Raw genomic sequence first — 13,279 nt, 5'->3', positions numbered from 1 at the left:
AGGAAGAGATCCATGTTGCACTAAAGGCCTTCAAGAACAAGAAGGCTCCATGTGGTAGTGACAGCACACTTGATATGCTACGCTTGGGGGGCGAAGCACTCATGGAAGCGTTGAAGCAGTTAAGATCTACCATCTGGACAGAGGAAAAAATTCCTGAAGAATGGAAGGGCGCAATTATATGTCCCATCTTCAAGAAGGGAGATGCCATACAGGTATCCAACTAACGCAGCATTTCCCTAGTTGAGACTGAGTACAAAGTATTTTTAGTGCTGCTCCTAAACTGCGTGAAACCATTGGCTAAAGAAATTATAGACCCTTATCAATGTGGCTTCATCTCTGGATGGTCGGCTCTTGATCACCTGTGTACCTTGTGGCAGCTAACAGAAAAATTCTACAAGTTTGGTCCGGAAGTTCACCTGATCTTCATTGACTTTAGACAAACGCACGACGGCAATGAGCGCTCCATGCTACGGAAAACGTTAGAAGAACTCGACATTCTACGTAAGTACATCCGACTAATAGCACCTTGCTACTCCCAATCAACTTGCCAAGTAAGGTTCAAAATTCAAACGGTTCTGAGCACTATGGGACTTAACGTCTGAGATCATCAGTCCCCTAGAACTCAGAACTACTTAAACCTAACTAACCTAAGGACATCACACACATCCATGCCCGTGGCACGATTCGAACCTGCGACCGTAGAGGTCGCGCGGTTCCAGACTTAGCGCCTAGAACCGCTCGGCCACTCCGGCCGGCATGTAAGGTTCGACAGCCAACTATCATCACCATTCAGTATTCCAATTGGATTGCGACAAGGAGATCCACTGGCGTCAATACTATTCAACTTGACCTTGGGTAAAGTAAGCCGCGACAGTGTTCGAAACAGAGAAATGGAGATGGTTGGAACAGACATAATCCTGCCATTTGCTGACGATGTTGCGATCCTTGGCAACACGAAACAAACAGGGCTGGTAGTGAACGAGAGTAAAGCAAAAAATCTCTTTGTCTTGCGACATCTAGCTCCTTTCTCTCATCCATTATTGTTGACAGGCACGTCTTCGAACGATTAGAGAATTCAGATACCTGGGATCCATACTAACCAACAAAAGTGAAGTGACGAAAGAGGTGCAGCAACGAATGACAAACGTTAATCGCATTTTCTTCAGCCTAAACAATTTATTCAAATCCCAGCTGATATCGCTAGAAAACAAGACTCGGCTATACATGACATTAGTACGGCCGGTACTTTTATATGGTTGTGAAACCTGGGCAACTTCAGCAACAACTGAAGAAGCAACTTATGCGTTCGAGAGAAAGGTACTTCGAAAGATATATGGACTCGTCTACAATACCGTGGAAGGTAAATTGGAACGAAAAACAAAAGAAGCCCTTTACCGGCGGTAAGGAAAACCACACATCGGCCGGATATTGGGGCAGAAGAGGTTACAGTGGTTTGGCCACATCTTCTGAGCCGGTGGGTCCCTCCTTAACCACGTTCTTCGTTCCCAAACTGCTGGGAGACGCCCACAGAGACGACCGAGGACGCGATGGAATGATCGGGTACTGTCCATACTCAAGCAAATGAAGCTGACAGCGGTAGACGATGAGGCTGGGGACCGGCAGCGATGGATCACCATCTGCAGTAAATGTCTCCTGCACTGAGATTGTGACTGACTGGTGTTTTTTTTTTTGCAATGTGTACTTTCGCATTAATGTGCAGTTTGTTGTATTCCTTTTATATTGTAGTTTGTATCCTTTTCATTCTGCTGTAGGCCTTAAAGGCCCGTAAATGCAATAAATGATTATCAGGACTTACTTAGAAACGACAGAGAGGCTTCGTCCCCGCCTTACCCGCAGTGGTACACAATCCAACAGGCTACAGCAGTTCATTCACCCTACCGCCGCCCTACAGCGAACCCAGGGTTATTGTGCGGTTCGGCCACCAGTGGACTCCCCCGGGAATGTCTCACACCAGAAGAGTGTAACCCCAATGCTTGCATGGTAATTATGGTGTACGCTTACTTGGAGAAAGTGTTTGTGCAGCAATTGCCGACATAGTGTAACTGAGGATGAATAAGGGAAACCAGCCCGCATTCGCAGAGGCAGATGGAAAACCGCCTTATAAACCATCCACAGACTGGCCGGCACACCATACCTCGACACTAATCCGCCGGGCGGATTCGTGCCGGAGACCGACAAGCCTTCCCGCTTGGAAGGCAATGCGTTAGAGCGCGCTCGCGCACACACACACACACACACACACACACACATATATATATATATATATATATATATATATATATATATATATATATATATATATATATATATATCCCGAGTTGGATTCTATCTGATTTTCCAATTTTCGTAAAAAATTCTTGTTAGTATTTTGAAAACACGACTTATTAAACTGATACTCCTGTAATGTTCACACCTGAGAGCCTCTGCTTTCTTTGTATTTGGAATTATTATTCTTGAAGTCTGAGAGTCTTTCGCCTGTCTCATATGTCTTGACCACAGATGGACTAGTTTTGTCATCCCTGACTCTCTAAGTGATATCAGTAGTTCTGACGGAATGTCTCCTACTCACGGGGACTCGTTTTGATTTACGTCTTTCAGTACTCTGTCAGAATCTTCTTGCAGAATCATGTCTTCCATCTCATCATCATCTAGATCTTCGTTCTTTTCTACATTTCCCTCTAGTTTATCTCCCTTGTATAGCCCCTCTGTATACTCTTTCCACTTTTCAGCCTTCCCTTCTTTGCTTAGTACTGGTTTTCCATTTGAGCTCTTTATACTCATACAGCGGCTTCTCTTTTCTGCAAAGGCCTCTTTAAGTTTCCTTTAAGTGGCATTTGTCTTTCCCCTAGTGAGGTATGCTTCCTTATCTTTACACTTGTCCTCTAGCTAATCCTGCTTACCCATTTTGCCCTTCTTGACAATCTCATTTTTTTAGAACTTTGTATTATCTTTCGCCTGTTTCACTTGCTGCATTTTTACATTTTCTCCTTTCATCAACTAAATTCAGTATCTCCTGCGATATCCAAGGACTTATGGCCTTGTCTTTTTACCTATTTGATTCTCTGCTGGCTTCACTATTTCTCTCTCAAAGCTACCCATTCGTCTACTACTGATTCCTTTCCCCGGATTAAGTCAATCGTTGCGTAATTTTCCCTCTGACACTCTCAATGACCTCTGGTTCTTTTGACTTATACAGGCTCCAACTCCTTAATTTCCTACACTTTAGCAATTTCTTCAGTTTTAATTCACAGTTCATAATCAATAAATTTTGTCAAACTCCACATCTGACCCTGAAAATGACTTACTGTTTAAAATCTGGTTTCGAAATCTCCGCCTTGCCACTACATAAACTTCTGGTATCTCCAGGGCTGTTCCATTGTAAGCTACTATATTTCATGATTCTTATAGCAAAAATTAACGATAATTAAATAATTCTCTGTGCAAAATTTTACAAGGCGGCTTCCTGTTTCATTCCTTTCCTCTAGTCCATATTTGCCTATTATTTATTCATCTCTTCCTTTTAATACTATCGAGTTCCAGTCCTCCATCAGAACTAAATGGTCGTTAGCTTTAACTATCTGAACAATTTATCTTATCTCATCATAAATTCCTTCAAACTCTTCATCATCTGAGGAGCTTGCTGGAATGTAAACTTGTTGCGTGCTGACTTTGTGTCTATCTTAGCAATGGTAAGGCATTCATTATGTTGTTCTAGTACCTTACATACATTCTTATTTGGGCAAGGAGTATTGTCCACTGGTTGCAAACCATGTACAACCCTTCATGACGACCATATTTCCAGGTGTCAGTGGCATTTTCAACAACATAGTCCGCCATGCCATAAATTACAGTTGATGTGTTAGCTCCTCAGTTCACCAGATATGAAACCAATGAAATACATCTCGATCTGGGATGTTATTGAAGGTGACGTGAGAGCTCAGCCCATCACCTCCCCCCCCCCCCCCAAACCCCACGAAATTTACGGGAATTAGGGGTTAGGGGACTTGTGTGTGCAGATGTGGTGCCCAACTCCCTCCAGCTCCCTACCAAGGCATCACTGCTTCCACGTCACGACGCATAGCCGCTTTTGTCCAGGTGAGCATGCCAGCTATTAGGTAGGTGATCAAAATGTTCTGGCTGATCAGTGTATCTAACTTCAACGTATCCATTTCTCTTTTTAAATTTTCTAACCTATCTTCACAATTAAGGGATCTAACATTGCACGCTCCAACCTGTGGAAAGCTATTTTTGTTTCTCTTGACGATGACATCCTCATGAGTAGTCCCCAACCCGGAGATCCAAGGGACTACTTTACCTCCAGAATATTTTATCGAGAAGGATGTTATCATCATTGAGCCATACAAAAGAGCTGCATGTCCTCAGGAAAAGTTATGGCCGTAGTTTCCCCTTGATTTCAGCCTACTCGCGGTATCAGCGCAGAAAGTTCTCGTTGGCTGATGTTACAGGGCCAGATGGGTGAAGCATATAGACTGTTGCCCCTGCAACTATTGGAAAGGGTGCTGCTCCTCTTCACAAGTTTGTCTGTTCTCTCAACAGATACCCACAACAGTGGCTGCGCCTGTGGTATGGCTATCTCTGTCACTGAGCCACGCAAGTCACCCCATCTCGGCAAGGTCCATACTACAAATGTTTTGGTTCTCTTCTTTATCAGGTTTCTACTGTTCATGATTCACTACCATAATGCACATTCTCACAAATTTATTCCTCTGATCAATTCTGATGTTTGATACACTTTGTGATCCCCAATTTCGATGTCAGTTTTATCGTTAATCTCACATTTGCTACAGCTCATTGATTTCGTCTGTCTTCAGTTTACTCTCAGTCCAGATTCTGTACACATGAGACTCTTCATTCAGTTCAATATCTCTTGTAATTTCTCTTCATTTTCCCTCTTGTCATCAGTAAATCTTATCATTGGGAGCCTTTCACCCTGTAGTCTAATCTCAGCCCTGAAACTTTCTTTTATTTTCGTCATTGCTTCTTCACTGTATAGATTGAATTTTAGGGGCGAAGGACATCACTGTCTGATCCCCATTTTTAATCCGAGCTTTTTATTCTTTGCCTTCCATTCTTATTGTTCCTTCTTGGTTCTTGTATATATTGTATATTACCTGTCTCGCCCTACAGTTTACTGCTATTTTTCTCAGAATTTCGTATATTTTGCGCTATTTTACACTGTCGAAGTCTTACCCCAAGTCGACAAATGCTATTGACTTGTGTAGATGTTTCTTAAGTCTTGCTTCCATCGCCAATCGCAAATTCAGAACTCCCTCTGTGGTGTCCACAGTTCTCTGAAAGCCAAAACATTGACCATGTAATAGATCCTGAATTATCTTTACCCCTCTATTTGTCTATTCTTAATCAGCGACAACAATCCCTCCATAATAACACCCCTGAAAAAACATCAAACTCTACATGCAGCATTGCAGCTTCTCAGACCTTATTCGAATCCATAAAGTTTAAGGATCTATTGGATTCGAAACAAACTGCCGCATTCTCGAAGATGTTTACTTATACCAACCCACGGGTGTCGCGAAGTTGGTAACGGAACTGCAAGTTTCCGTCCGACGCCATTAGCGCATTGCGCGCCCACTGAGTCTTCCCTCCAGCGGCTGCATACCACTGGCGTAGCGTCCTCTGCCGCCGCGAGACAGGACGACCGCCGGCAGACACTCAAGCCATTTGCACTTGGCGTCTCGTCACCACGACCCCATTTTTGGTGGCTAGTACAGTGATCCTCATCATTGTTAACACTGTGATAGCTGGACTCTGTTTTCTGCTGACTTATTTGTTATGAGTCTTCGTTCGCCTGGAGAAACAGAAGTTAAGTAAATCTTCTGTTTGCTGTGTTAACTTGTTTGTTAATCATTTCTACTCCTGTCCAACCTCCCTACGACGACAGCTGTCGCACGACTCAGTAGCCCGCCTCTCCTTACTGTGGTGAACGAGCTAGTATACAATCTTCATGTATTCAGTACTCAACAGTACATTTTTGTGGGTTGCTCTGGTCTAAGGCTCTAAAGAATTAACTTTGTGTAGCTTCTTTTTCAGATTAATGTCAGTGCATTCCTTGAAAATAAGACATGTTGCAAGTCTGCACATGTTCTATTTGCGAATTACATTCGTAAATTTCAGCTTCGTTTTTAAAGCTTTTACTTGGAAATGCGGTTGCCAATTTCTCAAACCATAGGATATAGATATTATTATTATTATTATTATTATTATTATTATTATTATTGGTTTACGTTGTTTCTAAATTAAAAGACGTGAAATTTCGCCTTCGTTTGTGTAACGTAAATGTTTGTAAAACATATACGAAGTTTATTCATGGGAAGCACTGTGAAACAACAGATAATAAAAAAAAAGCAATTTACTCACCTCTGGAATGGTCCCATTCAGTGTCCATTGTTCGTCGTCGCTCAGTGGACCTACTCGTCGTACTCCGACTGTCGACCTTTGATTGTATGGCGTGTGCTTCGTGCTTCCTTAAAAGCGTAGATAGCCTTGAGTGAGTAAGGCGACGTGTTTGTATGGTAGGAGCTTTCGTTAAATGGAAGGACCTGCAACTTTTTAGTTACTACAGTGATTTGTCTCTTTCCTACGAGTATCCAGGCTACATTACAAGAGCATCGCAAGTTCATTTATTAATGAACATTTTTTACCATCTATGACCTTCATATCTACTGAATTAGTGGGCCGGCCTGAGTGGCCGTGCGGTTCTAGGCGCTACAGTCTGGAACCGGGCGACCTCTACGGTCGCAGGTTCGAATCCTGCCTCGAACATGGATGTGTGTGATGTCCTTAGGTTATTTAGGTTTAATTAGTTCTAAGTTCTAGGCGACTGATGTCCTCAGAAGTTAAGTCGTATAGTGCTCAGAGCCATTTGAACTGAGTTAGTGAGACTGAACAGTGTGATTAACCCAGGAACAAGACTTTCAACGTGAGAGGAGGGATGTAAAAGCAGTGAGACCGTGTTTTGGTGTAAGGATGGCTACTTACCTGGAGTAGATAGCTGTAGGGTCGAAAAAGAAATCCTTTCCAGCCACATATCAGTCACGTTGTTATAGTGAATGCTTTATAAAGTTTCAGGGATGTAAGTGTGTTATCTGGTGTTATTGAAGTAGAATAAATGTCATTAGTTAGTATATACTGTTTTGAAACTCATTGTTACCCAGAAACTGCATTTATCCAACCTAATGACGATGAAATCTGTATAAACGTTGCAGTTTATGTGCTCGAGCTCTTATTATATGAAATGCGAATATCAAACTGTACTGTTATGTTCTTCATTTGTATGGCCAGGTTATCTGTAGTTGCATTACACTTATTGTAGGCATGTAGAAAGCATCTTCTCAAGTAGTAATTTCAAAGACGGATTTTAAATATCTTTAATAATCGTCGGCTACTATTATTGTTGTTACGTTTAATAAATTATCGATAAAATTTTTAGAAATCATTTTGACGTTGAATATGAATTTTAGGTGACGGCAAGTTTTTTTGTGTGCAAGCTAATATTTCCACTATATCACAATTAGTTCTCAGTCTTCATCCTCATCATCAGGGTTAATGATAATTCGCTGGTCGCTGCAGTTTCTTTTTCTACCTTTACATTAATAGTGATAATACTTATCGAAAACTGCAGTTGTGATGGTTTAGCAATGTGATTTGTGTAACGAGAACATTCAAAGAAACGCTCGGGATTTACTATTTAAACTTCTGCCTCAAAAAGACACAAGATTAGAGTACAGTTTCATTACGTTTGTTCTGAAATCAGTAGTTTTCTTATGATCAATGGAAACAGCCTTCCTCTTCCTCTAGCCATGTAAATGCAATGCAGTCACATTATGAGTAGGCTTATATGAAGCCTCTTCCGTCTTCAAAGAAGCGACCTTTCCCTCTGTCGTCCTGTATCTCTCTTTCCTACAGACCTATAATCTATTACGTTTCTGCCTATCCTTTCTGCCCCCATGCTTTCAATATGCTTCTTCCATTTTGTTATCCCTTTTTATATTCTTTCGCTCATGCAAAATGGATTGAAAGTTTTCCTTATCTCTGACTTCTTTGTTTGATCCCTCAGAGTATACCATTTGACTTCCGCACAAAAATGTCACTTCATGCTGACAGTGTACTTCTTTGATCTTTCTTAGTTATTTTCCAGCATGTGAGCACAGGCGTTGGCATTACTTGGCAGAGTGTTGTCTCTTTGTCTTTACTGGTTTTATTGGATGGTGTTCTATGTATAGTGTGACATATGATTTGAAACTTATTTAACTCATTGGAGACGTCATTATCAAATTCGTAGATTACATCACATCCTTATAGCTAAAACAGTCTTCCAAATGAAAATGTTGAATTGTGAGATTGTAACATACCGATAATATTCGCATAATAGTGTAAAATTTTGACACCCAATTAGTACGTTATGTTTTCAAAATAAGGCAAGAAGAAAAATGAAATTAGGTAACCAACTCATAAAAGCAGTAGGTTTTCCGAATTTCAATACATTATTCACAAGAGAGAGGTTTAAAGATGTGTCAGAAAAACTGGAAGCCGTGAAGTAGAGGCCCATTAAAATGGGAAATGTCTTGGACTCGCCGAAAACAGTGGATTGTGATATTTGCTGGTGAGTCTTCTGGGTTATGTGGCTGGGGTCCAAGACTTCTCGATTTCTCACGTTTCTTCCCGGGATGCGCAGGAAATCTTCGGAGGTGCTCCTGGCGGTGCTGAGTCTTGCCGACTGATGAGTTGGACGTCGGAGAGAGAATAAAAACTGTGTACTATGGTCTAGTTTGCATGTGATCGGCAGAGAGAATCCTTGTCAGTGATGAAACATAACTATCGATTTCCACATGTCAAGGATAAAAACTTGTCTATCGATTATGCAGAACCACTAACAATATATCACTAACTTTCATGGCTTCTTCATTTCTATTAAAATTATGCCAATGCTTATATATTTCACAGAACAGAAGAAGCAATGATACTTAGTGATATATGGACAATGGCTCTGCAGAATCTATACAGAAGTTTCACCCTTGACAGGCGACAATCGGTAGTTAAATTTCATCTCTGACGTGGATTATCTCTGCTGATCACATGTAAACTAGACCACGCACATTTTACACAGTGTTTAAGTCGCTCTCCAACTTCCGACTCGTCAATCGGCAAGATTCAGCATCACCCCAGGAGCACCTCCGAAGATGTCCAGAGCAGCTCTGGGCGAAATGTCAGGATCCGAACAGTTTCTTAGACCACTTCCACACAATCCGGAAGATTCACTAGCAACTAAGACATCCGCTCGTAAAGGCCTTCACTGTATGATCAGTAGATTCTGAGTTCGGATACAAACATAACAAAGACATTATGACAACAAACAAACTGAAAATATACATCAGAAAAAGAAGCTCGTATATTTGGAATTAAAGAGATCGAATGGCTAGATTTTCAACCAGATTCACCATTGGAGAAATGGCGATTATAGAACCAAGGAACAGAGATGTGCGTTGGATAATGAAGGTGTACTACAGGATAGAATGACATGCACGGAGAGAATACAAAAAATCAGGTATGTTTACGGGAAACAAAAGAAGAAACGTAAGAAAATACATGGAACAGAGATGTGGATATGTATGTGTGTGTGTGTGTGTGTGTGTGTGTGTGTGTGTGTGTGTGTGTGTGTGTGTTTAACGCACTGCCTGCCATTACCGTTTCAAAACATTTTGTTCATCATAATGTGACTGCATTGCATTTACATGGCTAGCTACTTACCAGTTGTTGTGTTTCTTTGTGCGATGGTGTCATTGAAAGTGTCCCAGTTATTATTGATAACTTGCTTGTTTCGTGTAGAGCAAATAATGGTGTTGATATACTTATCACAGTATTACGAGCTTTTGTCAGCAGAGTCACGTATGTTTCGATTTAAAATTTTACTGGCAATCATTTGCACTTGGACGATGAACAACCTCGTTTCACACTGACAAAACAGTTTTTTTAAAAAAATGCCATGCCATCAATTTAGTGGTTGGTATATGCTATAAAACATATCCACCTGTAATAATGTTTACCGGATAACTTTTTGCCAGAAACTGTCTGCACTGTATAAGCGGAAAGGAACACTGGTTACAGGGAAATGTGATTTACAAAACAACAAATAGAGAAGACATCTTTCAAATTTAATTTATTTACAAATTAGTAATTTTTCTTTTCTATTGTATATATTTTATCATAATAAAGAATAAACCGAAACACAAATTAAATATATTAGAGAAACTTTTTGCCACAATAATGGACACAGCCTAAGACAATCGTGTGACCGAACAAGAGAACAGATCATACGTAATAAGTATTTTTAAGTGACTGGGACGACAAAATTCTAAGCTGTAACACTCCGACGACAATATCGTAAAAAACAGACTCGTTTGAGCTTGTGTGCAGTTTGCGAGAGTGGTCCACGGTACTTTGCGACAAGTTCCCCGCCCTTCGTACTCCGAAAACAGAGTTTTACTCTAGGAATTGCTTTCAGAAAAAAAATATATTTAAATTTTTCACATTTCTACACAGAACTGTTTTCAGGTCGTGGCTTCTGCTGATTCCGTGTGCTAACTTCCTTCTGGTTTCAGCCAGTACCAGACGAAATCTCGTATCAGTGTCGGCGCATTTGCCCGTGCCCGGTCTAGAGCACGAGGCCCGGGGTAGGCTATGAAGGGTTAATAGGCGACCGGCGCAGTTACCGACGGCCGTATTTGGAACTCCGGAGCTCGTCTGGCGCGACAGTTATGGGCCGGGAAGTGATTACATCTTGTTTCACAATGCCGATATTTACGACAGCGATTTGCATACGTTTGTCGTTAAGTGCGATATAATCGAGTGGCGAGCCCCCGGAGCGGCCCGCGTCCGCCGCCGATCGGAGATTAGGGCGGTGAATTGTGTGCGGCTGGGACTGTAAGAGCGCCGCTGCGATGTTTACTGCTCGGCCCGATACGTCATACTTAATAATTTACTTAGCGTGACGTTAAACAAATTACAGATAGGGCACAGATGTTGCGGCAGTGGCTCCTGCCCTAGAGATACGAGGCTCCCGTTCTAATGCGACAGCGGCGATTTAAAATGGCTCTGAGTTACAGAGGGGCTCGTAATTAAATGATAAGGCTCCCAGAGTACTATTGTTGTAATGAGGAATGTCACGAAGCGAGAATCGTGCGCTTAAGAGCACCTCCATAAACATGTTGCAGTCATTGTACTCATCTGCACATTAGGACAATTCTAAAGCTATACATCCCAACTGCTAAGCAATCACAGTCTCTAAAGTGAGCGTTGTCTTTCCTTCTATTTCATATTTCATAAATTTTCCGTTTTCGAATCATTTCCAGGTGCACACTAGATACGGATGTCCGAATTTTTGCTGGCTACTTATCCTTTCAGCAAACATCCAAACACAAGGCAAGATTCATAGTGGTACAGGAATTCTTAAAGGCCAACATTTTTATCGTTGACTCTCTGTCAATAACCACCATTGCAATCGTCATTTTCAAGAGCAACATTTCCTGTCTTGTCAAAAAATTTAAAACATTGTTTCGTAAATAAACATTTACTGTTGATATTTCACCCAGTTAGAACAACAGAATCCACAATAAGACTGGGTTTTCTTCTTGCGTGTGTGGGTGTAGTTACGGCAAGAAATGTTTCTATATTGCAAAAGATTTCTAAATGTTTATATAAGTGCGTTCACTACCAAAAATCAATACAAAAACGAAGCTGCAATGTTGGTGATTTGCGCTGATCAGTCAAAAGTGAGAATGTCGTCCTTCAGCAAGGTAATTATGCTAACGCCAGACTCAGTCAAATGAAGATTACTAATTTATCGGACGAGTATGGCAAAATATGACTTTTCTAGTGTCGCAGACTTCTGCGACAATAGGAAAAGGGGCGCATAAGCCATATATATCCATTTAAACTGTAAAATTTCCGTTTTACTAGCAGGAATTTACAAAAGCAGTACAATATTTCGTCCCTACTTCGTTTTCACTTATACAGCAATTTCTGCCAAATTTTTCCCCATGTAGCAGGAAACATTACCTGAATAAAAGAACAGAAACCTTTTCGAGCCGTTACTGAAAAGCTTAGTTCTATTTCCCAGCTTTTAATGTACCCGTAGCAGTATCAAAACGGATTATTTGTTCGCCGTTCATTTGACTTTACACTTTACCAATTTTCTTGTTGACACATTTAGTCTCAACAAACAGCCATTTTTCTTCTGCATCCATACTATTCGTCCGGTCTCTCCTTCGCACATCCTTGTCAACAAAATTCCTACATTGGCACCTCTTTTTTTAAATTCTCGATTCCATAATGCCTTAACCATTTTTATCTCTTTCTTTCGATAATATTTTCCTCTCCTCTCTTTGGATCACCTTCAGTTGTGAATAATGGTATAGTCTCGTGTCACCAGAGAGGTTCCCTTCGCTCACAATCTCTTGTCCTAACAAAGAACTTCGTTTCTGCCACCTGTATCTCTCTTGTTAATTTGACAGTGCTCGTGCAGCACCTTTCTTTTTGCTGTGAGTTATCTTTATTCCAACCGATACCAAATGTTTGTTTCAACATAGCTTGTTGAACAGTTTAATTTTTTTTGTCAATCAGTACAAACGTCGACTATGCCGGACTGCTGTGTGCTCGTTTATTATTGATACGTAGAGAAGACGACTCAGGTCAGTTTCGCAGAGCGGAAGAGATGTCAAATTTGTGGCAACACAGTGGCCGCCTAAAAATTCTAGAGTCGTGACGCTGTGGGCCTCTGGCGTATAAAATAAAATTTGTGAGCGGAACGTGAGCAGAGGCAACAGCGTCGCGGTAAGTGTCCGAGCCGCCTCCGGCTCCAACGCTCTCGCCTAACCTGCTGGCCCTTCCGACTCGCTGGCCCTCGCGCGTGGCCGGACAGCGGGGGAGGCACAGCCGCCCCCTTTGTGTGCCACCCCGCCCTCGCAGTGTACACTGGCCGTGGCTGGCCGCGTCCGCCCGCGTTTGTTTTAGTTCCCCCCGACAGCAGCGCGGCACCGCCGCTGTCTCATCCATATTTGCGAAATTAAGCTTCCGGTCGTCTGATCAGGGTCGTCGTAAAGAGAAAACACGTCCCGCTCCACGCTACGGGCTCTCGGCCACCACTCTAATCTCTGACAAAGCTACGGGACAAAAATTACTACACGAAGGACTCGGAAACACTGGACTGAAATTGAAAAGT

This window comes from Schistocerca gregaria, chromosome 4 (genome assembly GCF_023897955.1).
Source record: "Schistocerca gregaria isolate iqSchGreg1 chromosome 4, iqSchGreg1.2, whole genome shotgun sequence".
In the NCBI taxonomy this organism is placed as follows: Eukaryota; Metazoa; Arthropoda; class Insecta; order Orthoptera; family Acrididae; genus Schistocerca; species Schistocerca gregaria.
Note: the sequence above shows the minus strand (reverse complement) of the source record.